Source organism: Ictidomys tridecemlineatus, chromosome 16, assembly GCF_052094955.1.
Source record: "Ictidomys tridecemlineatus isolate mIctTri1 chromosome 16, mIctTri1.hap1, whole genome shotgun sequence".
Taxonomy (NCBI): Eukaryota; Metazoa; Chordata; class Mammalia; order Rodentia; family Sciuridae; genus Ictidomys; species Ictidomys tridecemlineatus.
The window spans coordinates 40,137,455-40,160,957 of record NC_135492.1 but is presented as its reverse complement, the minus strand read 5'-3'; the positions used below and the strand labels follow the sequence as shown (position 1 = coordinate 40,160,957).

Here is a 23,503-nt window from a genome sequence, read left to right as displayed (position 1 = left end):
GGCATTAAGTTACAGTTAAATAGGAACAAGAAGTTCTGGTATTCTACATAGGTGACTATAGAAAACAATTATACATTATAGATCAAAAACACTAGAAGAAAGGATTTTTGGATCCTTTGAATCACCATAAAGTTCAATACATATTTGAGGAGATAGATATGGGTAACCTGATTAAAACATAGTACATATATTGAAACATCACATGGCAACCCAAAAATATGTACAGTTTTTATGAGTTGGTTTAAAGAAAAACAAGTGAGGAGGCAGGGAAGGCCCTCACTGAGATGATCTGAGCAAAACTTTGAAAGAAGTCAGGGAGGTGCCTGGCAGAGACATATGGGTTGAACAGTCCAGGCAAAGGAAAGGCTTGGAGTAGCAGTGTGCCTGCTGTTTTGGGGGCAGTAAAAAAGGCCAGAATAGCTGGAGCAGAGAGCAAAGAGGGTCACTGGTCACAGGGTGGTGGGGTCATGTGGGCCTTAGAAGGGATGATGAGGATTCTTATACTGAGTAACATGAGAACATGTTAAACAGAGGAGGGTCGGCCTGTGGTCTGGCTTTGATTTTGGAAGGATCCTTGTGGCTACCTTTTATAAATCTATAGACCACAGGAGATCAGGAAAGTAGAATAATGAGAAGCCATCTCCTGAGAGGGGATGATGGGTCAGATCAGGGTAGAAATGATGAAGAGCACTCTGAGTCTGACATAGTCTGAAGATAGATCCAGCATAATTTCATGGTGGTTTGGCTATGGGATGTGAGCAAAAGAGTTGAGTTTATTGTTAGAGTTTGGGACCTAAGCAATTGTAAGAAAGAAATTGCCATCACCTGAAATGGGGAAATCTGGTGGAGGAACTGAGCATGTGGTTTTGGACACAGAGGTTTGGGTGTGCAGTAGACATTCTCCGGAGATGTCAGAAGACAGTGGCTATCAGAATCTAGGCTGGACATACCTGGGTGGGTATCACGCATGGCTTAACCACAGGGATCTTCCCTGAGAAATGCATCCTCAGGCAGTGTTATCATTGTAAGAACATTGTAGGGTGCACTGTCACAGATCTAGGTGGTGTCTGTCAAACCCTGGATGTAGCCTCTTGATGTAATCAAGAGACACAGCAGAGTGGCAGAGCAAGCACTTGCCTATCCTTGCTGAGTTCCTGGGTTCAGTCTCTAGAAACACAAAAGCGAACAGACAACGATAAGAGAGATCATAAATCCAGGGCATACTATTCTATAGTCAGGATTTTTTTAATAAGTAGAATGACTATGCTCTAATGATAAAAAGTAAGATATATATATATATATATATATACTAATAACATGGTTGCTTATTGTCATTATTTGCTACTATACATGGTACATAGTTGTGTATATTATACTTTTATGCAACTAGCAGTGCAGTAAGCTTCTTTATACCAGCAAATCCATGAACACAAGAGGAATGCATTTTGCTCTGATGTTACTATGACTACAGTGTCACTAGGCAATAAGACATTTTCAACTCTATCATAATCTTATGGGACCACTATATATGTGATCTGTCCTTGACCAGGACCTTGTGTGGTGCCTGACTATAGGTGGTATTTAAAGCAGTGAGATTGGGTGGGATAACCAAGAGAATGAGCACAGACAAGAGGATCAAGGACTGAGCCCTGGGTCATGCCGACATTAAGTGGCTGGGGAGAGGAAGGAACCAGTAAGAAACCTGGGAAGGGGAGAGCCGGGACATAGGAGGAAAACAAGGTCGGGTTCTGTACTCAGTGAAGAAAGGAGCGGTAAGCTGTGCCAAGCCCAGCTGGACACAGGCTGAGAATTGACAGTGGATTTTGCTGTGTGGAGGCCACTGGTAACTTGACAAAGGATGTCAGTGGAGGAGTGGGAGCAAATGCCTGGCTGGAATGTGTTTAAGGAAAATCAGAGAGATGAATGGGAGCAAAGAGGATGGACAGTTCTTTGGAGAAGTTTTGCTGCAGAGGGGAATGGGTTAGTCTGTTATTTGGTAGCCCCCAATGAATCTTTCCTCCTGATAGTCAAGTCTTTGTGTAGATCCCTCCTCTTGAACCTGGGCCATCCCTGAAATTTAACCAAAAGAATACAGTGGAAGCAACACCACGTTGGTTGTAGATCTAAGCCATAATAACATCTGGTAGCTTTAGCTTTTTTTTTTTTTTTTTTTGGTAGTAGAGGTTGAACCAGAGTCACTGAGCTATATCCCCAGCTCTTTCTTACATTTTATTTAGAGACAGGATCTCACTAAATTGCTTACAGCTTTGCCATGTTGCTAAAGCTGGCTTTAAACTTGTAATTCTCCTGCCTCAGTCTCCCAAGCCACTGGGATTACAAATGTGCACCACCATGCCTGGGTCTGGCTTTCTCGATCCCCAAGCATTGTGCTATAAGAAGCCCAAGCCACACAGAGAGGGCATTTAGAAACCCTCTCCTCAACAACACCAGTGGCCATCCTGTAACGGCCCAATGGAACCTTTCACTGTGCTCATTTAAGTTTCACACAAAGCAGAATAACCACTCAGCTGAGCCCCTGCAAACCCATTACATTGGAGAGTGGCTGTTAGAAAGCCATTTGGTATGGGGGGTTCTTTGTGACACAGCAATAATTAACCAAAAACAAGAGACATGAAGGGGCAGTTGGAGGGGGAGGAGGAATTGCTGCTCCAAAGATAACAGAAATGACAGTATGTTTGTATGCTTGCTGAAAATAAAAAATGATGCTGTGGCAAAAGAGGATCATTTTCTGGAGAGATGTCCCTGAGCAGATGTTAGGAAAGGGTCTAGGGCACAGGTACAGATATGTAAGCTCCCCTGTGGCAATGGGAAGGAAGGCAGAGTATGTGGGTGGGAGGGTCGGCATCTTAGTTGGTTTCCTGTTGCAATAACTGAATATCTACAGGCAGGTTATTGATAAGAATAGAAGTTTATTTGACTCTGGAGGCTGGGAAGTCCAAAATCAGGTGTCAGCATTAGGTAAAGGCCTCCTTGATGCATCATAGACTAATAGAAGATAACACACAAAAAGATAGAGCAGTTGTGCTAGCTCAGTCAGGTCTCTCTCTTCTTATAAAGCCATCATGGAGACCACACCCTCATGTCTTCATCTAATCCTAATTATCTCCTAAAGACCCCTCTTCCAAATACTATCACCCTGTGGCTTTGTGAATAAAGTCCACAACACATGAAATTTGTTGGGGGAGGGGGATGATGCATTGAAAATATAGCAGTAGGTGTGTGTGGCAGAGCTCTGTGGATGTTCCACTTCCATTTTTTGATGACTAGAAAGAGGAGAATGAGCATGGGTGAGAGGCATTGGTGTTGAAGCAGGAGAGCTGAGAGACAGCAACTAGGAAGGAGGAACATAGTCAAAAGGCAGCATTGAGGGCTCTTGCACAACTCAAGGTCATGAAACTTAAATGAACACTGTCAAGGTAGTTTTGTAAAAAGCATATGAAAAACAAAACGTGGTTTTTCTCCAGCCACATTCAACTTCTGGGGACGGGAAGGCTTGGCCGAGAATGAGACATGACCAGAGTAGTGGCTTGGCTGAGCAAGTATGGAAAACATAATAAGTGAAGAAAGAAAGAATGGAGAAAATGCAGCTGTGATTAAGAGCTCAAGATCAGATGCAATATTAAAAAGCAGACCTTGCTGGGGGAGGGAAGAAGGAAGGAAAGAGAGAGAAGAAAGAAGGAAATAGGGTTATACTTTAAATTGACATTATTAGGCAATTGCACTTCCGTATGGATGAGTTTCAGATCCTGTATGGAGAAAATGTTTTGATGGGAATGGAGCCAGAGGAGCCTGAAACAGACATGGAGGTGACCCTTGAGGCAGCCACCCACCCTGGATGAACCTGACTTGTGTTTTCATTTGGTTTCAGTTCTATCTGCCCTTTCTTCCCTACTCCTCCCTCATACTCCTTTTCCCCATGGTCAGCAGGTCTCCCAGAGGCCAGGGCTGCATGCCAGGAAACACTTCTCTCCCAAATGTTTTCGATAGCCAAGTCCAAATCACAGTGGCCAGAGGGGTTTCTGTCCTTCTGCAGTTCTATAGCCAGAAAGCCAGCACTTGGCTTTCAGACAGCAAAAGCAAAGCAGGCCCGGCCACACACAGTGATCATCTGGTCAGAGGCATGCCTTGGGATTCTGGGAAGAGAGCCAGACCACATTCCCACACCTGCCTACCACGGGTATCACCTGTAGGAAGTTAAAGCATGCTGATGAATGGGCCCCTATCCTGGGCATTAGGTTCCTGGGATCCTTATTTTTAGCCAGCTTATCTGGTGATTCTAACACAGAGTTGGAAACTATTGATTTGTCTCCTTGGGCCTGTGTTTTTTAATATAAGAGTCTAGATATGCTTCCCAAACATAGATATCTTTTGATCCTCATGACAGCCTGAAAGACATCATTATTCCCATTTTTGAGATGGGAAAAATGGAGTTATATAGAGGCAAAGAGATGAGGGGGTGGCCATGTGATCACTGAAATCCTTCCTGGCACTTGGGTTTCAGGATTCTGTGATGATCCAAGAGGGCCAGCTGAATCAGCTTCCTAAACCCATGGGGCTGACTCAGGTATTCACGTGTGCAGGAGGCTCAGCTCTGACCCCTCTTCTCAGGTGAGTCAGATGAGCACCAAGGCAGGCCTGCGTGTCCAAGAATGTTACCGCACATGAGGGATGGAGGCTTCCTCCACTACCTGTCCCCTCCTTTTCCATACTTCATTCCTGACTACTTACTGCTCAACTGTGGCCTGTTTTGGGAATCCCTACTAGCATCTCTGTACTTTACCTCATTTCAGATTATGTGATGCCTATACATCTTGGAGGTAGAGTGACTTGGGAAATTCAGAAGGTTCAGTCTAGCTGTATCATTTCCAGAAAAGGAATGGAAAGAGCATTCTGCACCATATGGCTGGCATCCATAGGAGTGACAACATAGTAGCCATTAAGAAGTTGTCAGCATCCCCATGATGGAATGTCCATTCCATTGTGCACTGCTAGAGAGGAGAATAGACTGGAAGAAGCAAGTCCAGGGGCCTAGAGATGGTTACAGAGCTCCTAAAATCATTCAGGTAAGAAGCCGCATGCCACAGTAGGGTGGGAGGTGGAGAGAACATAGAGGGCCACTGGACTACAGCGACTGGCATAGCAGGAAGGAGTCCAGGCAGTGTCCATGTTTCTGGCTTGAGTGTCTGGATGATTGTTGATATAATTCATGAGGATAGGTAACATAGGAGGAAAGGGCCAATATTATCTTCAGAGTCTGTCTGCCAGTACCTGGCACATGGAGGGGCAGCTGTAAAGGTATTGAGGGATTAAATGTTCTCTTGGGTGAGATCTCTGAGAGACTGTTTCTGTTTTCATGGTGGGAGAATGTTGAGTTCTCTGGCTGAGGGATTAAGCTCCAGCCCAGAAAGAGTCCTGGTATGAGTTAGAAAAAGGCAGTCCCCAGATAATGGGAGGAAATATTTTTAAATCCCCTATCTCATACAGATCTAGTATCCAGAATATTTAAGAACTCAAAAATGGGCAAAGGATTTAAAGAGATGTATCTCTAAAGAAGGTGTACAAATGACCAGTAAGCACATGAAAAGATGTTCATCACTGGCTATTAGGGAAATTGAAACCACAAGAAGATGTCATTTCAAACCTGCTAGGAAGGCTAAAGTGAAAAAGATGGACAATAATGAATGTTGACAAGGATGTGGAGACTTTGGAATCTCAAATTTACTAATGTAAAATGATACAATTATTTTGGAAAAAAATTTGGTAGGTCAAAAAATTAAACAGAATTACCATGTGGTCTACCCAGATACACACTCAAGCAGAGAATGGAAAACATATTCACAGAAAAACTTATACAAACTCATAGTCATAATGACTAATGAAGATAACCCAAATACCCATCAGCTAATGAACGGATATGCAAAAAGTTGAATATTAGTAGCCACAAAAATAATGAAGCAATAATACATGCTACAACCTGGGTAAAACTTGAAAACATTATGCTAAGTGAAAGAAGATAATCACAAAAGACCACAAATCATAGGATTCCATTTGTATAAAAGCCCAGAATAAGGAAATTGATAGGAGACCAGATAGGGTAGTGATCACCAAGGGATGCGGGAAGGAGGGAATAGAGAGCTACAGAATTGTTTTGGCGGGGTAATAGAAATGTTCTGGAAACTCATAATGGTGATGGTTGCATAATATTGTGAATATACTAAAATCACTGGATTTTGCACTTTGAAATGGGCACAATGGTGGATTTTAAGTTGAAAAATTCATTTGTGTGTAATTTAGCTCATAATTTAAAAAACAAAACAGTGACACTCCCTCTGGGCAGGTACAGCCTTACAGAGCCACGGTTTAGCAAAGGGCAGGCTGGATTCTAGCACTTTTGACCTTGTGCCTGTGTGCAGTGAGTGACCTGCACAGCTGTACTTGGCAACCTTGAGACAGGGCATAAAGGCTTCTACCCCATCTGACAGAGAAAAAAGATAATGGATTGAGTGCATTTGCCCATGCTGGAGGAAACCCCAACCTATCCCCTTGGGAGAATAAAACCATAGGGATGATTTTCATCCAGCAAGCCAGATAAGCCCCTTCTTCCCGCTCTAGGCATGGCAGTTGACTTTGGCTCCAGCCCCAAGATCTCTCATTCTGTGCACACCCCGCAGCTGCAGCTCCACCTAGCACATATGTTTCTTGGCCAACCCTCTTCCACACACCCAGGCTTGCTCATTCCTTTTATTCTGACAATGTTCCCCTCTTTGCCTGGCACACATCTGGAAGCCTCCTGGGGGACTCCCTCTGACCCCTTTCAGACCCTCGAATGCTCCACTTTCTCTTCCAAGCCATCTCTCCATTTCAGAACCCTGCCCCTACTCACCTTTTCTAGTAACCTCCCTCAGAGGAATTCTGCCTGCCTCCTAGTGTCCCCTGAACACTTATAAAAATACCCTATTGCGAGATTTTACATGGGCCATTAACAGGCTGCATGTTCCAACCATCACACAACTCCTCCAGCCTCAGGGTCCCCATCTATGATGTGTACAGTGCTATGCTAACTTGTCAGGTGGATTGCCATAGAGTGAGAAGTGTGTAAGGTTTCGTTGAGGCAAATTGACAAGACCCTATGGAAGGTTGTTACTTTTTGTCATTACTGTATAGGCATTGGTGTGTTTCCCTGCAGGGAAATATTATTTGTAAGCTAAGTTTCCTTTGATCAATCAGGGGCTCAAGGGCAGGGGAGATGTTTGCTATTTTTGTTCTTACCACCATCCCAACCTATTGAGCTAGATTCCCCCTGGAGTAGATATCTGAACTTGAGACTCTCAGTCCTGCTTATGAAGTTCTTAAGATCAGGGACTCTGCAGGGAGAGAATTCACTGCTTTTAACCTGTTTCCTTACCTGTGAAGTAGGGATAGTAAGAATACCTATCTCATAGCATTGTTGAGAGGGTTGAAAGAAAACCATGTAGTAAGCCCTTGACAACTTCAGGGGATGAAGATGAGGACAATGCGTTAGTTATCTGTTCCTGCATAATAAACTGCCCCAACATTTAATGACTTAAAACAACAATATTTATTATCCCTCATAGTTTCCAGGAGTCAGGATTTCAAGGAGCAGCATAGCTGGGCAGTTCTAGCCCATGGTGTCTCATAGGACTGCAACTTCAGCCATTTCAAGGCTTGAGTTTGCTGAAAGGGCTACTCACAGATGGCTCACTCACCTGCACCTGAACTGGTACTGGCTGTTGCTGGGAGGCCTTGTAGCCTCTGCATCAAGCCACCCAAGTATATTCATAGTATGGAAACTGACTTGTGTATTGGGTAACTTAACAGATTGAGGTGGAAGTCCCGCTATCTTTCATATGTTAGATTGAGAAGTTACACACTGTTACTCTGCAGTGATGTTGGTCATGCAGGTCAGCCCTGACTCACTGTGGGAGTTGAAGGCCATTGGTCACTATCTTGGAGATAAGCTGCCTCAGATAACACCAAGTACATTCTTCATTAAGCTCAGTATAAGGCAGCTGGAAAGTGGCTCAGCTAGTTTGTTTTTGAGTGGGGAGGAGGATACCGGGGATTGAACTCAACCATTAAGCCACATCCCTATCCCTATTTTATATTTTATTTAGAGACAGGGTCTCACTGAGTTGCTTAGCACCTCACCATTGCCGAGGTTGGCTTTGAACTCGAGATCCTCCTGCCTCAGTGTCCCAAGCTATTAGGATTACAGGCATGTGCCACCACTCCCAGCTGCTCAGCTAGGATTTCAAGTCAGGTTTGCCAAGCCTAGACTCTGGACTCTCAACCACTAACCCATGTGACACCTTTGTCTTTTTTTTTTTAATGTTTATTTTTGAGTTGTACACAATACCTTTATTTTGTTAATTTATTTTTATGTGGTGCTGAGGATTGAACCCAGGTCCTCACACGTGCTAGGTGAGCGCTCTACCGCTGAGCCACAACCCCAGCCCCAACACCTGTTGTCTTTATGGGAGCAGTGGCTTTCTCATTTAACAAACCTTTTCTGAGCACCAGCTATGCTGTTGGTGTGCTAGGTGTTGGCCTTGGGAGCTCATAGCCTGAAGGGGATGTGCAGGCTGAACTACAGCTCTCACAGCTTCTTTCTATTTCATTGCCCTTCTTTCCCTGGGATATTCATATCAGAGGAGAAAAATCACCAAATCCTGGTACTTTTTTTTTTTTAAAGAGAGAGTGAGAGAGGAGAGAGAGAGAGAGAATTTTTAATATTTATTTTTTAGTTCTCGGCGGACACAACATCTTTGTTTGTATGTGGTGCTGAGGATCGAACCCGGGCCGCACGCATGCCAGGCAAGCGCGCTACCGCTTGAGCCACATCCCCAGCCCCCTGGTACGTTCTTTGGCAGAGAAGGTTGGAGCTGAATTATAGGAAAGGACTAACCTTGGAGCCAGGAGTCCTAGGTTCTGAGTCTGACTCTGACAATGATTTCAGGATGTTTTTGGTGCATCTCTTACATTTTGTGGATTCAGCTTCCCTATTTGCAGAATTGCCTCTAAAGATTTCACCTATCCAAATAGTTCATTCAGTTACCATTTTGGGGGCACCTTCTATGGGCCAGTCACTGTTCTAAATGCTGGGCATACAGTAGGGAACAAGATAGATAGTAGGGAACAAGTTACTTACACTCAGATTATGGAAAAGACCATTTCAGGCAGTGAGAGTAACTAAGAAAGGCAAAGTGATAGGGACCCTACTGCACTAAGCAAGGGCTTCTCCAACAAGAAGCCAGGGAATAAAGATCAAATGATGATGTGGTATCTAGGAAGATTTAGAGGATAGAAATATGCAGGCACAAAGATACTAAGATGGGGTAAAAGGTTGAGGTGTTTTTAGGGCATCAGGAGGGCAGCGAGCCCAGGGAGGAGTGGTGGGAGACAAAGACAGAGGGTTATTTTTGAGCAAGACCCCTAGATGTCCCAGACCCCTAGATGTCCCAGCCTGGAAAGACTGTATGGTTTGGGACAAGGTGCCAGGGATACCACTATGCTATATGCTGGGACAGTTTACTGTTCTCTGAGTTCACTGTTTGTCCCGCTCTTATGGGAACTTCCTGATGCCTTTTCTAGTCAATGGAGTCATTGGTTGGATTAATATAAACTCACCTTGATATTCAAGGCCCTCTGGTTCCCAGTCTCCCAGATTCTTCTCCCACCATTCCCCAGGTTGGCCAGGCCAGCCTGACTACTCACCATTCTCTGAATGCTCTCTTTTCCTTCCCACTTCCAAGGGTTTGCTTGTGCTGTCCTCTTCACCTGAAATACTTCACATCAGATCCTGTTCAGGACATCTCTCAAACTCCATCTCAAAATTCATGTCCTTCAGGAAGTAACTTAGTTTCCTTCACCTAAAGCTTGTCTCTCTTAATATGGTCACAAAAGCTTTTTAACAGAATTTTTTTAATTGAAAATAAAAATTTACTGTTTTAACCACTTTAAGAGCACAACCTAATGGCATTAAGTGCACAGTGTTGTGCAACTATCACCTGCTATCCATTTCCAATATTTTTTTATCATCCTGATCAGAAACTTTGTACCTATATAAAAGCTTTTTAATGGAGCCTAAATTCATGAGAATATTTCAGATAAAAGGCATGTGTGCGCGCACGTGTGTGCGCGCACACACACACACACACAAGAGAGGAGAGAGAGAAAGGGGAGGCTGGTAGTAAGTGCACTTGTGCAGTTCCAATTCAACAGAACTATTCCAAGAAGATAATCCATTGGCTTATGAAAATGGAAAGTCCAGGTTAGTCTCCAGGCATGGCTGAATCTAAAAATCTAAAAATTATCACAGGCTTATGATTCTTTCTTTTGGTTCTGCTTACTCAAGTGCTGGCTTGATTGTCAGCCAAGCTTGCTCTGTCTTGGTGGCAAAGATGTCCTTCTGTAGTTCTACCAGCTGAACAGTCCCAGCAGGAAAGATACACTTTTTTTCATCAGGTTCAGCAGAATTTCCAGGGCCCTCATTCCTCAGTCTGAGTCATATACGAATTCCTGAGCCAATCATCGTGACCAGAGAGCTGGAAGTGCTGACTGGCCAGCTCTGAGCCACTGTCCTAGAGCCCAGAGAGGAGTTTTATGACCAAGGGGCAAGGAAGATTAGTTCTCCATAGGAAAAACAGGATTCTGTCACAAGAAAAAGGAGAAGCAGGAACTGAACAGGCAAAAGCATCTGGCCCATCATAAGGACACTTAGAAATATACCTCCTTCTGTTGTTTTCTCAATAAGTGGTTCTACCTTCACAGGAAAGGCAAGGAATCTCCCCTGTTCCTAGTATTGTTGGTCACCAATGATGTCCTCTGAAGTATTCCTTGAAGCACCTCTCCCCACTCTGGCCGCTATTGTTCCAGTCACAGTTCAGGGAACATACCCTCTCTCCTACATTCCTGCAGTCCATTTAACCCTGCTTCTCCTCATGTCCACCGAGATCTTTTCTAAAGTCTAAATCTGCTCACAGTTCTTGAAAGCACCCTTGTGAACTACCCTTTGGCTTACTAAGCTCTGTCAGATCTTACTCCTTTTCACATCTTTATGGCCTTGTCTTTTGTCTCTTCCCCACACTCATCCTCTCTCAGTCATCTTCTCTTGGGGCACAGTGAAAGCCTTTGCATACTGTTCTTCATGTCTGGAATGCCTTAGCCTTTGTTGCTTGGCCTTCATCTCAGGTCCTTATCACCTCCCCCAGGAAGTTTTCTATGAGTGGTACCCACTGTTCCCACCTCACAGTGGGCCTACACCTCCCAGGGGCTCTCATAATAGTACTGTCCACTTGCTTCTTCATGGCACATACAGTGGGATGTATATTTGAAATGTTAGCCTCTGTGGGGTTTTAGGGAAAATTAGGTTTTAAAGTTTTGGTATAATGTACTTTTGGTAAATTGCACGAACATTTAATGTAGAGCTCAATGAATTTTTACCAATCTATACCTATGTAACGATCCCAGAGATCAAAGTGCAGAACTCTTCCAGCACCTTCTTCCAATCATGAAAAGTATCTCTTCAACCCCAGAAGAAAACACTTCTAAAACCAATTATCAAACTTTATATAAATAGAATTGTATAAAAATTACTTTTTGTGTTCTTTATAATCAAAATAATGATTCCATGTTGTTGTGGACAGAAATAGTTCATCTGTTTTTATTGTTGAATAGTTTCTCAAGAGTGTGAATTAACCAGCTTATTTATTCAGACTCTTGTTGGTATATATCTAGGGTGTTTCCAGTTTGGGCAATTAAGAATAAAACTGTTATGATTTATGTTCAGTGTTTAGTAGAAATGCCTCCATTTCTCTTGGAGGCATCTCTAGAGTAGAATTTCTGAATCATAGGATAGATCTATGTTTAGTAAACTGAAGAACAGTTTTCTATAGTGATGTACTGTTTTCATTCCCATCAGCCATAAATGGAGTTCCAGTGGCTCCATTTCCTAGTTTACACTTGATGGTGTCAATCTTTTTGATTTCTGCCAATCTGGTAGAGATCAGGAAGGTTTTTTTGTTGTTGTTGTTTTTGTTTTGATAAATTCTTTTACTCAGGAATTTTACATTCCTTCATTTTAGATTATCATCTTGATGCTGCTGTCCCTTTTTTGGCTCTACAGAAAAAGAGAAGTCAGGTGTTTTTCCCCCTGGCTTTTGTATTCCTAAAGAATAGGGGTTTATGAGAAATAGGAAAAAGCTCTTGTGCATTGATGACATGGTTGATAGGGAAATATTCAAGGGATTTAGGAGAGACCCAGAATCTCCAGATAAGTTCGAAAGAACCTGAATGTAGAATGGACCTGTGTCCTCCTCCTAGGCAGGTGCTTTAGAGGAGAAATGGCTGTGGGGAGCCGAGCAGAAGAATCTCATTTTTATAACAGAGCTCGCTGAGGCCAGATGCCATTGGGGCTGAGCAGTGTTTCCTATGCACTTGAGATGTGTTAAGACCTAGGAATAAGGGACAAACAATGACCTCTGTGGGAGGATGAGCCCTCCTCAGATAGGAACAAAGATGTACTAACAAGTGCCAATGTAGCTAAGTGATGATGTACACCAGATGCACCCCATGAGGTCCCTGGAACCATGCTGTGCACTAGAGGTATAGGAGAAGTTTGGCTTGCCTGATATTAAGATTTTCTTCACTGTGAGGGGAGACCACAGTACAGACTGAGTTCAAATTATCTTTCTTGCTCACCTGAGCTTGTGGACTGAAATTTGATCATGGTCCCCCTTTTGACAGTGAATTGTGCTTATATTCCAGTATTTTCCCTTTCTCTCCTTGAGCTGAAAGCAGAGAGAAGATCTGATTCTTCCAGAATCAGTGACCTCCTGTCCCAGGGCTTGACACAGAGTAGGGTTTGGGGTCTGGGGGAATCTGTCAAGTGCCCGAATCAATGGGTATTTATATTTCTTTGGATGCTTTGTGGTCCATAGCATGGTTTTCTGCTCATGGAAAACCTCTAATAATTCTTCGATTGAAAGAAATTTAAATGTTCTTGACCTAGTTTTCTTGATTGTAAGTTCCTCCAGGGAAGGGTAAGAAGGAGCTATCTGGTTTAGCACTCACCATGGGTAAAATCACTTTTGCCACCCTGGGAGGCAGGACTGTGTACACCACACTTGATAGATAAGCACTGAGCCCCAAGGAAGGTTGACCGAGAGAGGTTGGGTGTGGGGAAGGGACAAAAAATTTATTGAGCCCTCACTTTGTGCCAGGCATTGGTCTAAGCACTTGACATGCATTAACTTCAATGACACTCACTACAACTCAGTGATGTTGATTCTGTGGTTATCTCCATTTTACAGATGGAGAGACTGATGTGTGGATTCTGAATACATGTGATTGCTGAGGACGGTGGTGAGATTTCAGTCCAGGCTGCCTGATTCCAGTGAACATGTTCCTTTTCCCAGTCCTGTGCCTGGGTTCTGCATGATCTGCTCTACCCAAACTTTCTCCTTTCCTACCCATCTCACCAGTCACTTCTTTATATCCCTTCACCTCTCCTGACTTCCCTGATGCCACGAGTAGGAAATGTTCATTCCTCTCTCTTTATTTCTTTGTTCTCATAGCACTTTATTTTAAGGATTTATATAAGTAAAGACTGTGATTTTATCTGTATTTGAGAGAAAACGTAAAGCAATAGTAACATAAGCAAGATAGAGGTTATTTTTTTTCTCATGGCTGCTCTGCCATCCTAGTTTATCTCTCCTTTCATGACTACTAAAGCTGCAACCAGTACATACATTCCAAGGAGCAGGAAAAAAAGGAGAGTTTGTTCATTCCCTTTAAAGAGATGTCCCAGAAACAGCAGTTTCCCTTTTATCTCATTGGTCAGAATTTAGTCACACGGCCACATGTTACTGCAAAGTTGGTGGGAAATACAGTCTTTTAGTGGGATATGGGGAGGACTGGTTAAAAGAAAACCAGTTTCTAAAGTTACGTTGTTGCCTTAGTATGTATCAGTCATACCCAGGATGGCTTATTTAGCTTTCTCCTCAAGTACAGCATCTTAAAGGCAGCTCTTCATCATCTTCATCCTTAGTTCCCAAAATCTAGCCCAAGTTGGAGACACCTGAGATGGAGGAAACAAGTGATTACAGGTTGTTTCTTTGGCTGCTCTGTAGTCCATACCATACATAGTTCTCTGCCCATGGCAGATCTCGAATGTTGTTCAGTTGAAGGAAACGTAAATCTTCTTGACCTCAGTTTTTCTAATTGTGAAATGGGTATAAATGACCTCAAAGGTCAACACCAGTTTGGACATTCATGGTATGTATGAATGTAAAATAAAAATTGAAAAATATATGTCATTAAAGAAAGAAAGCTTAGCCAGAGATGGCTATTGTGAACTGCCTTTGCTCTTTCTGTATTTCTTCTCCATAAGCACATATATATGTTTGCAGATAAATAGAATCCCATTATACACACCTTTTTATAACCAGTCATTTTCACTTTACAACATACTAAGGGACTTCTGCCTATGAAAAAGCCAGCTTGTAGAGATGATACTCTCAATAAACAGCTGGAACACCTGCATGAAACTGTTTCAAAGAAAATAAAAATCAGTTACAAGCTATCAAAATGCTCTCCAGAAAGCTAGGACTTGAGGGGCCAAGATCCCAATGTGAAGAGGCACACAGCAAGATGAGCCTGACATGCTTTGTATTTTTTTTTCCATGAATCTGCCAGTTCATACAAGGCTGAGAAGCACAGAAGAAAACAGAAGCTAAGACCCGGGAGTAAGCAGAGCTTTCAGCCATCTCATGGTGCTAGAGAGAGAAAAATAATTCAAAGTAAGACCACTTCTGGGCCATTATACGTTCTCTATAACATTTATTGAATTCATAAAATTAATTGAATTCATAAAATTTTGACCTTTCAAAGAACCCCAGAGATAATGAAACCAAACGTTTCATTTTATGGATATAGTGGCAGAAGCACAGAGACATTGAGTAACTTTCCCAGGGCCCCACAGAAAATAGGCACAGCCTCCTAGTACAGACTTCTGTCACTGGAGTGCTCTGTGGCTATTGCTGCTGTTCTCAGCTTTAACATCCCCATTCCTTCACAGCCATCCAAGCCAAAGAGAGAGAGAGATCAATTTAATCTTAGTTCTGGTTGAGGCCTTTTAATAAATGAAAGTGCTTTTCTAAAAGGAAACCAAGCACAAATCCTTTTATAAAAATTATTGGTCATTTTTTTCTGATTACCAAAGTAACATAAATTTACTTTAAAAAATTAGAAAATACAGATAAATAAAAACCCAAGAGTGCTCACAAACTTTTCTCCTTCCCACCAATCCTTGATGTAGATACTTGAAGCTTTTTTATGCATAGGTATAATTTTTCACAAAGTGAGTTCATATATACCTAGTCTTTTATAACTTCCTTCCTTCCTTTTTTTGGTACTGGGGATTGCACCCAGGGGTACTTTACCATTGAGCTACATCCCCAGCCTTTTATTTTATATTTTGAGATAGGATCTTGCTAAGTTGCTGAGGGTCTTGCTAAATTGGAGAGGCTGGCCATGATCTTGTAATCCTCTTACCTCAGCCTCTGGAGGAACTGGGATTACAGACGTGCACCACCACATTTGGTTCATAACTTACTCTTTTCTTGGTTGGTGTGGTGATGCTGGGGATTGAACCCAGGGCTTTATACATGCTAGGCAAGTGCTCTACCAACTGAATTATATCCCCAGCCCCTATAACTTGATTTTTAAGTGATCCTTCTCATCATGGTCAGTTTTCACATAATTCTATATTCTCTTATGTGATTTTAACAGCTGGTTAATATTGTTAGTAGTCTATTCTATCAATGTGCCATAATTTATTGGGTATTGTATTATTTTTAGTCTTTTACTGTTACACAAAAATCTGCAATAGACATCTTTATGCTTTTCTTGGTGGTGTCCATGATTATTTTATCAGAGAAAAGTCTCAAAGTGTGGAATAACAGAACTGAACCTTTTTAAAATTCTCAACATCTGGTTATAAATTACTCTCCATTTTATCAGTGTATGTTTCTCTAGCAATATGCACATAAGTATGGACGTTACTTAAGAGGAGATGGGGGGCAGGTCTTGTCATTCCAGCTTGCCATCTACTTTTCTTGCTCACTTTCCTTTAAATAGGTAAAGAACTAGGAATGTAGCTCAGTGGTAGAGCACTTGCTTAGGATCTGTGAGACAGTGGGTTCTACTCTCAGCATGATAGAGAAATGGATGGATGGATAGGTGGATGGATAGAAAGACAAGCTTCACAGCATATAGTGTAACCAGATTTCACATGCAGACATCAGACTAACCACTTAAGGCCAAAACTTTGAACTGAGCCAGGGCCAAGTTGAAATAGCCAATTTTGATGACTAAATAACCATCTGACCACTTGGTCCACTTTGGTCCTGAAGGATGTAGTCCTACCCTCACAAATTGAGCAGGAAATAAATCAAGAGAAGGGCTATCTTGCCTACTTTAGAAAGTTACATTTCTAAAAAATGAGCTTTTGGATCTCTCAGTGCCAGAGTGTGCAGTCCTCAAAGGGGTTGGCTGACGTCATGAAGTAATGGGTGGGGATCTGACTGGGCACTCTGCCCAGCCCTACCAGTCCACAGTTTGGAGTACAGCCTGGGAATCCAATGTAAGTGACATTCATTTCCTCCAGGTCTTTAGGGCTTTGTTATTATCTAGTGTCCCCTGTGCAAATGAAAGATAATTCCTTTGGTTAGTGGGAGACTGAAAGTTATTAGCATTAAGTGGGATTTGTTTCAGAGTTGGGGCATATGGGTTCTATGGCTGATTGGGTGGGATACATTTGGTAAGACCCTTCTCTCTGGGCCTTCCTCAGTTTCCCTATGTGAACAAGGAAGTAGTTGCCCTGGATTGGGTGAGACTTGATTCCTGTTTTCTAGAGGAGGAAGGAAGGGAGGGGACTCAAGTATCCGGCCCCTACCAGAGCCAAGCACCAGTTGAGCACTTTATACATCTGAGTTTATCTGCTCCTAACAAAAACCCTACAAGGGAGAGGACTTTTGTGTTTTTACTTTTCCTGCACTGATACCTCATTAGCACCCTGATTTTCATCCCTTACCCACTCCTAGTCCCAGTGGTTTAAGAGTGGCTGAAACTGCCTCCTTGCTAGGAGTAGGCAAGCAACTGAGGTGTGGCCAATGAGAGAAGCCATAATGGTGCCCGGACTGGGCATGTGATCCAGGCCAGGCCAATGGGAGTCAACCCTGGGATTTTTGCTGGAAGTATTGGGAAGGAAATGATCTCTTTGGCAATTGGCCATTCCTGCCTTTTTGTGGAAACAGCCTGCTAATAAGAGAGACACAAAAGAAGCAGTCGAGATTCAGAGAGAGGGGCTGGGGTTGTAGCTCAGAGGAATAGTGCTCGCTTAGCATATGTGAGGCACTGGGTACCACATATAAATAAATAAAATAAAGGTCCATCAATAGCTAAAAAAAATATGTGTATATATATTTAAAAAAAAAGATTCAGAGGGAGATGGGTTCATGACAACTTCATTTGAGCCCTGATATGGGCTGTGCTGAATCCAAGCATGCCTCTTATACTTTTTAATTCAAAAACCCTTTTTGACTAAGTCAGTTACTATTGGTATTATGTTACATGCAACTGAAAAAATCACTAAGATCCTGGATATAGCCTAGGCATTATTATTCTTGTTTTGTGTGCAGAAAGAGAAACTGAGTCTCAGAGATGCAAAGTAAATGCAGAGATAGCAAGTGGCAGAAATATTTTTAGTCTGTGTTTTTCTCCTTATCTGTCATCTCTCTGCCAGAACTCAGGCTGTCTTGATTTCTTTCACAAAATACAGAAGTAGGGGCCCAGACTGATCCAGGTTCCAGAACTGGTTTGGCTGCTTCCTGATTGTCTGATCTTAGGATAACTTACTGAATCTTTATGCTTTTGTTTTCTCATCTGAAAAATGGAATGACAAGAAAATCTATAGCATGGAACTGTTGTGAGGAGTGGGTGTACTGAACTCTCTATGTAAAGCTCTTCGGATAGAGCCTGGCCCAGTCATTTTATATAGGGGCTAGCTATGAATTTTTTAATTTCCTGGCTGTATTTTGTTATCCTGCCCCTACCCCATATGGCCTGGGTACCTAATGATATATTAGTTCCAAAAGTCACAAGATAACACATACCCTGGTCACCAGGAGCTTTAAATGTCCGATCTTCGGTTTCTAAAATTAATTCTTCTAAAGATGCTGATCACTATGAGTTTAGCAGCCCTAAATCTGTCCCAGGAAGTGAAACTTTGGAGAGGAATTCCAAATAATCAAGCCTTTGCTGACTCAAAAGAAGGGAAGAGAAAGGGGATGGAAGTTGACCCAGCCATTTCCGAGGCTTTTACCCTGCCCCCCACTCTGTAAGCCCCACAGCTGTGCAGAGGAAACATCTTTCCTTTTAGAGTTTATAACAGGTGTGACCCTGGGCGCCAATTCAGTTCCAAAGAGTGCATTAGCCTGATAAAGTGTAAAATACAAAGGAATCCCTGAAGAATAACCAGGGAGTGGGAGGGGCTTGGTGGAGTTTCAGGGTGGGTCCTGATTGAGGGTTATGTTAAAGTATAGAGAGCTTGTCAGAGAAGCAGGTGGGAAAACCTTGTTTCTATGATTTACAGCAGTCAGAGGGGGTGCCCAGGAAAGTAATACGTCTGCTGGGTATCATGAATCAAAAGTCTCATGTCTCTGGACATTACTGATGACCCTTGAATCCCCACCTTGCAGACAGGCTTGGTGTCTATGAGCTACTATTTGTGGAGCACTTACTAAGCCCTTTAAATAAATGGCATCATGGAATTTTCCAACAGCACTGCTAAGATGAAGATAATAGCATGACCTTGGAACTTGGGGTCAGGCAGCATTGGATGGATTCTCAGTTGTTCTACATGTGGCCTTGTTCGAGCCACTTGGCGTCTCTGTGCCTTAGTCATCTTATCTGTGAAGTGATGGCTCCTACATTCCAGGGTGGTGTGAGGATTTGCTGGGTCAGCACTATAGAGCTTTGAGGACCCTGGCAAGATGATGGCTACTTCGTTTTACAAACATGGACCCTGAAGACAGGGTCCCGATGCATTACCTGTGAAAATGAGCCCCAATCTTCTTTTGAGTTGACCCCACAACCCCTGAAATTGCCTTGTACTGGGAAGAGGCTGAAATACTCCCATAATATCCAATCCTCTTTCCCCGTCAAACAATCTCCTCTGAGCTTACTGAAGTGCCAAGGTCAGATCTGAAGTGACAACTGTTAAGAAATTCAAATGGGGTTTTCCTGGCACTGAGGAATGAGAGAGAGTGGGGTGGGGAGCGAGAGGGAGGAAAGGGGTGAAGGAAGGAAGGAAAAGAAAGAAACCAACCCCAATCTCTCTCAGCTACAGGAACCAAAGCAGTAAGAATTTGGGTGGTGTTCCTGAGGTCCTAAAGAACTACACCTCGACTCAGTTGGCACAGGTTGCTACTTGAAATGTATGTTGAAATGTAAACTCGGGCTGGAGGTGTAACTCAGCACAAAGCCCTGGGTTCTAGCCCCAGCACCGGAAGAAAAAAGTAGGGGAAAGAAGAAAAAGAAACCAACTCATTCATCAGGAGGGATTAAATAGGAGGGTGTAGGGGTTTTGACCTGGGGGAGGGGGTCTCTCCCAGTGGAACCTCAAGGCCTCCAGGAGTAGGCTTCCCACGCTGTCAGTCTTGAAGTCTTGACTGTCTTTTCTTATCTAGGGTCTAGCAGGGCTTCACAGTTTGTCCTTATCAATACATGTGCGGTTGACTTTGCCGAACATGGTCTCATCCCCATTCTCTTAACTATTTTCATGTGTTTGCGTGCCCCATGTGCACCCGTGGTGGAGATATCTCTACTCTTACCTTTTCCCACACGCCAGGAACCATCCCCCGCGCGGAGCCGAGGCTGGTGTGCCCCACAGGAGCTAAGATAAGGAGGAAGGTGTGGGAGCTGGAGGCGTGGGGCACCGGGTGCTGGTCCCCAGCCTCCTCCCGGTGGGTGATGGGCGGCCCGCTGTGGCTCCTCCCCCGCGCCCCGCCCCCGCCGCGCCCCCGCGGCACCAAGCAGCCTGGCGGTAGCTGCCACCGCGCCACCAAACTTTCCCCGGAGCCGGCACGGGTGAGTCGGAGTGGTGGGGGCAGGTCGCAGACGGGGGTGTAAGTGGGGCCTCAGCGGCTGGGCGAGGCTGCGCCCTGCCAGCTTGGGATCCCCCAGTATCCCGGAGGGGTAGCGGAGACCTCTGGATCCAGCGGCACCAGGTGGGCGTGCTTGGAGACCCTGCGTCGCTGCAGCCTGGGGAGGGTGGCAAAGCTCGCCTTGCTCCACAACCCCGCTCGCTGCGCTGTGGTTGTGGCTCCAGCGCCTGGACGCGCAGGCACCTGTGGCTTCCCGGGCCATGGCCAGGGTGCGTGCCCTGAGCTGTTCCTCTGGCTTTTGAAGAGGGAAAGGCGAGCACCCAGCATTCCTTGAACCAACCAAGGCCGAGTGCGATGCTACCCTGGTCCCAGCCTAGGTGCCGAATGTGTTCTCTGTGCCTAGGTGCTGAGCATCTATTGTTTCTTTCAGTTCTCCCTATAACTCATTGAATCGAATATATGGCCATACCATTTTACAGAGGAGAAAACTGAGGATAGGGAGGGAAAGTGGAGCCCAGGAGCATTGGCTAGTAAAGAAGAGAGCTAGGATTTTGAGCTGGAGTTGGGCGAACCTTATCCAATAACCATAACTAGTGGAGCCCCAGGTTCAGTATTACTTAGTGTGGGGGTATGGTAACTTCTGGACCTCCACCCTTTTTTTTTTTTTTTTTTTTTGTGTGTGTGTGTGTGTGGTGGTGGTGGTGGTGGTGGTGGTGGTGGTGGTGGTGGTGTCCTCCCACTTGTGCCGAGAAAGAATCCTTTGTTGAAATGGGTGGATGTTAAGGCTAGAAAGTGGATTCTGATGGTAGAAGCACATGGAGGCTGCTTATTCTGGGTAGTTAGGGGACCCCGGATTCTGGAAGTTAATTTCCCTTACTCTGGAAGAAGTACTGGTAGGCAGGAGCAGGAGCTAAAGCTTAGCGGTTCTTGTTGAAGCTCTTGTTCTTTGTGTGATCTGGGGTCCCCTCACCGTCCAGAAGATCCCACCTTACCCTATCCCCATTCTGAGTCACCTGTTATCTTTGAAGTGTCTGCTAAGTCTGGGAGCTGGCTTGTGCAGGGATGCCCCAGGCAGAGTTGCTGTCTTCCTGCAGGGGGCTCCCAAGTCAGACCCAAGCCAACCAGAGGGAATAGGCGGGGAGTCCTGTGTGAGCAAGGTCCCCAGGCTGAAAGATGCCCAGAGAACTCATTCCCCTTTTGAGGGTCAGGGCCTTGTCCTTCTGTGACAATGAACAGGTAGAGTGTACCTCCAGAGCCAGAAAAACAGGGGGATTGGGAGTCTGATAAAGGCTTGAATTCCCCACCGTTGTCTTTTACCTTGGGGAGTCTGGGAGAGTGGAGAGAGACAGGCCAAACATCAGAGATCATCATGTATTATGCCATTTAATACAGCAGCCTTGTAAGGTAAGTATCTTTATTGCTAGCCTCGTTGAGCAGATAATCTACTGCGATTCAGAGAGTTGGGAATGTGAACACCAGTTTTGCCTCATCTTAGATTATCAATGAAACTTGGCAGATGGAACCTTAGAAACCTTAGATCCTTTTGTGTTTCTGGCTGCAGCAGCAAAGCTAAAGAATAGAGGGATGCCAGGCAACAGGATCCCCAATGCCTTTGCATTTTTCTCCAGGTCTCTTGGTGGACCTGCTGTTGAGGATGATCACTCATCAGAATCCCTGAAAACCCCATGTAGGTATACTACTGTGACTTAGAGTTTGCAGGACCCCCACATGCAAAACTGCCCAGCTGCTCCAGGAGGTATTTCCCCTAGCCGGGGAGAGTTAGTAGAAGAGAGCAGGGGATGCCTATACTATTTTCAAGTGAGTCCTACAAAGGCTGGAGCTGCCTGGTGAGGGAATCCACATCCCAGAGAGGTTGGACATCCCTGATCTGGGTGTGGTTCCCCTAGGCCCTCAATTGAGTATTCCAAGGAACTTCCTCCCCTTGTACTTTGGAATTCATTGTTCACACTTTACTCTTCACAAACAAGGAGTGCCTGATCAAAGAGTGTGGCCTTGCCGTTGCAGAGACAATGCATAGCAAAGGGATTCTGGAGCTGACATGCCTGGGTTCAAATCCTAGTGCTGTCTCCTATGAACTCTGTGGCCTTGGGTCAGTTGCTACACCTCTCCATTCCTTGTTTTCCCCACGTTTAGAATGGGGGAATTTGTGGCACCTTCCTCACAGGCTGGTGAGAGAATTGTGTTCATGTACATAATGCACTGAAATGATGTTCCATAATACATAAAAATGCTATTTAAGTGTAGTTGTTATTGTTACTAGGAAAGTCCTATAAGCCCAGGTTTGTGGGCTTGCAAGCGTCAGCTTTCTCATAAGTATAATGGTACTAATACAGGACCACTTTATCTATCCATCTAACCTCCACACAAGTCTGCCCTCTCATCTGTAAAATGGGAGCAGGTCTAGTTAGATTAGTATGTCTCCCAGAAGTCTTAGTGAAACCTCCAATTTTAACAAAGTCTCTATGCATATTTATGCAAACTCCTGGCACTCTGCTTGGTACTTGGGAAGGACCAGGCATTGTCACCATTATCACTACATGGCAGACCTTTCCCCTACATGCTGCTGCTTGAGCTTCATGCTCTGCCTTGGTTTGGAGAGGCCTGGGTTTGAGACAGTTTTTTGACTCTTAGAGAGGGCCAGGATGGGTTCTGTGCAACTGGTTCTTGCAAACAGAAGAAAGTTTCTGTCTGTCTTTGAGCCCAAATGTTAGCTGTATGGTCATTTCTTGGGTCCTCCAGGAACTATTGGGGGTCTCTTGATGGTTGTAGGATAGAAGGGGGCATGTTTGAAATTCTTTTCCTAAGATCTTCTCACAGCTGTCCCAATAGAACATACCAGCCCAGCTGCCTTTCAGATTATACTGCTGGCTTGGAAGATTCTGTGCATTCTCTAGTGAGGAATTTTTATTTTTTCCCCTTGAAAGAAATAATGGTGGAGTAAAATTCAAAAATTCAGGGTTGCAACCCCTGTCCCTTTAGTGAATTTGGGCTTCAGTTTTCTCATCTGCAGAATGGCCATTAATCATATCTGCCACTATATTTCTCAGGATTAATGCTGGGATGGCAGGCAGAGAAAAGAAGGGGAGGGGAGGGAGATAGTATAACTGGCAAAGAATTACATGCAATTGTAAGTAATTCTCATTAGCATTCAGGCCAGGCATTAGCTGTAATTGCTTCTGATCCAAGACGTTTTATCTGAAAGCCATACCTGGCAGAGGACCATTGAAGCCCCAGTCACCTGCTGCCCTCCCTTTCACAATGACACTGAGCATTTC

General features: G+C 44.1%; 1 protein-coding gene and 1 long non-coding RNA gene across 4 annotated transcripts in view; one reads left to right on the top strand and one right to left on the bottom strand.

Annotated features, from left to right (window-relative positions):
- LOC144371171 (uncharacterized) overlaps positions 1-20,091 on the bottom strand; it is a 73,456-nt gene extending 53,365 nt beyond the window's left edge. Inside the window, exons 1-3 of the long non-coding RNA XR_013431321.1 lie at positions 19,935-20,091; positions 10,392-14,119; positions 9,757-9,819 (exon numbers count right to left, since the gene is read on the bottom strand). This is a non-coding gene — a long non-coding RNA (uncharacterized LOC144371171). The remainder of the gene's footprint in view (positions 1-9,756; positions 9,820-10,391; positions 14,120-19,934) is intronic.
- A 16-nt stretch (positions 20,092-20,107) lies between these two features.
- Hrh1 (histamine receptor H1) overlaps positions 20,108-23,503 on the top strand; it is a 92,763-nt gene continuing 89,367 nt past the window's right edge. The window contains exon 1 of one of the 3 annotated variants that reach the window (XM_005333796.5): positions 20,108-20,190. The gene's annotated coding sequence lies outside the window, so the exon portion shown is untranslated. Of the gene's footprint in view, positions 20,191-20,212; positions 20,331-23,503 lie in introns of those variants that run through there. The other 2 variants (XM_078033476.1, XM_040290916.2) reach the window with 2 other exon arrangements.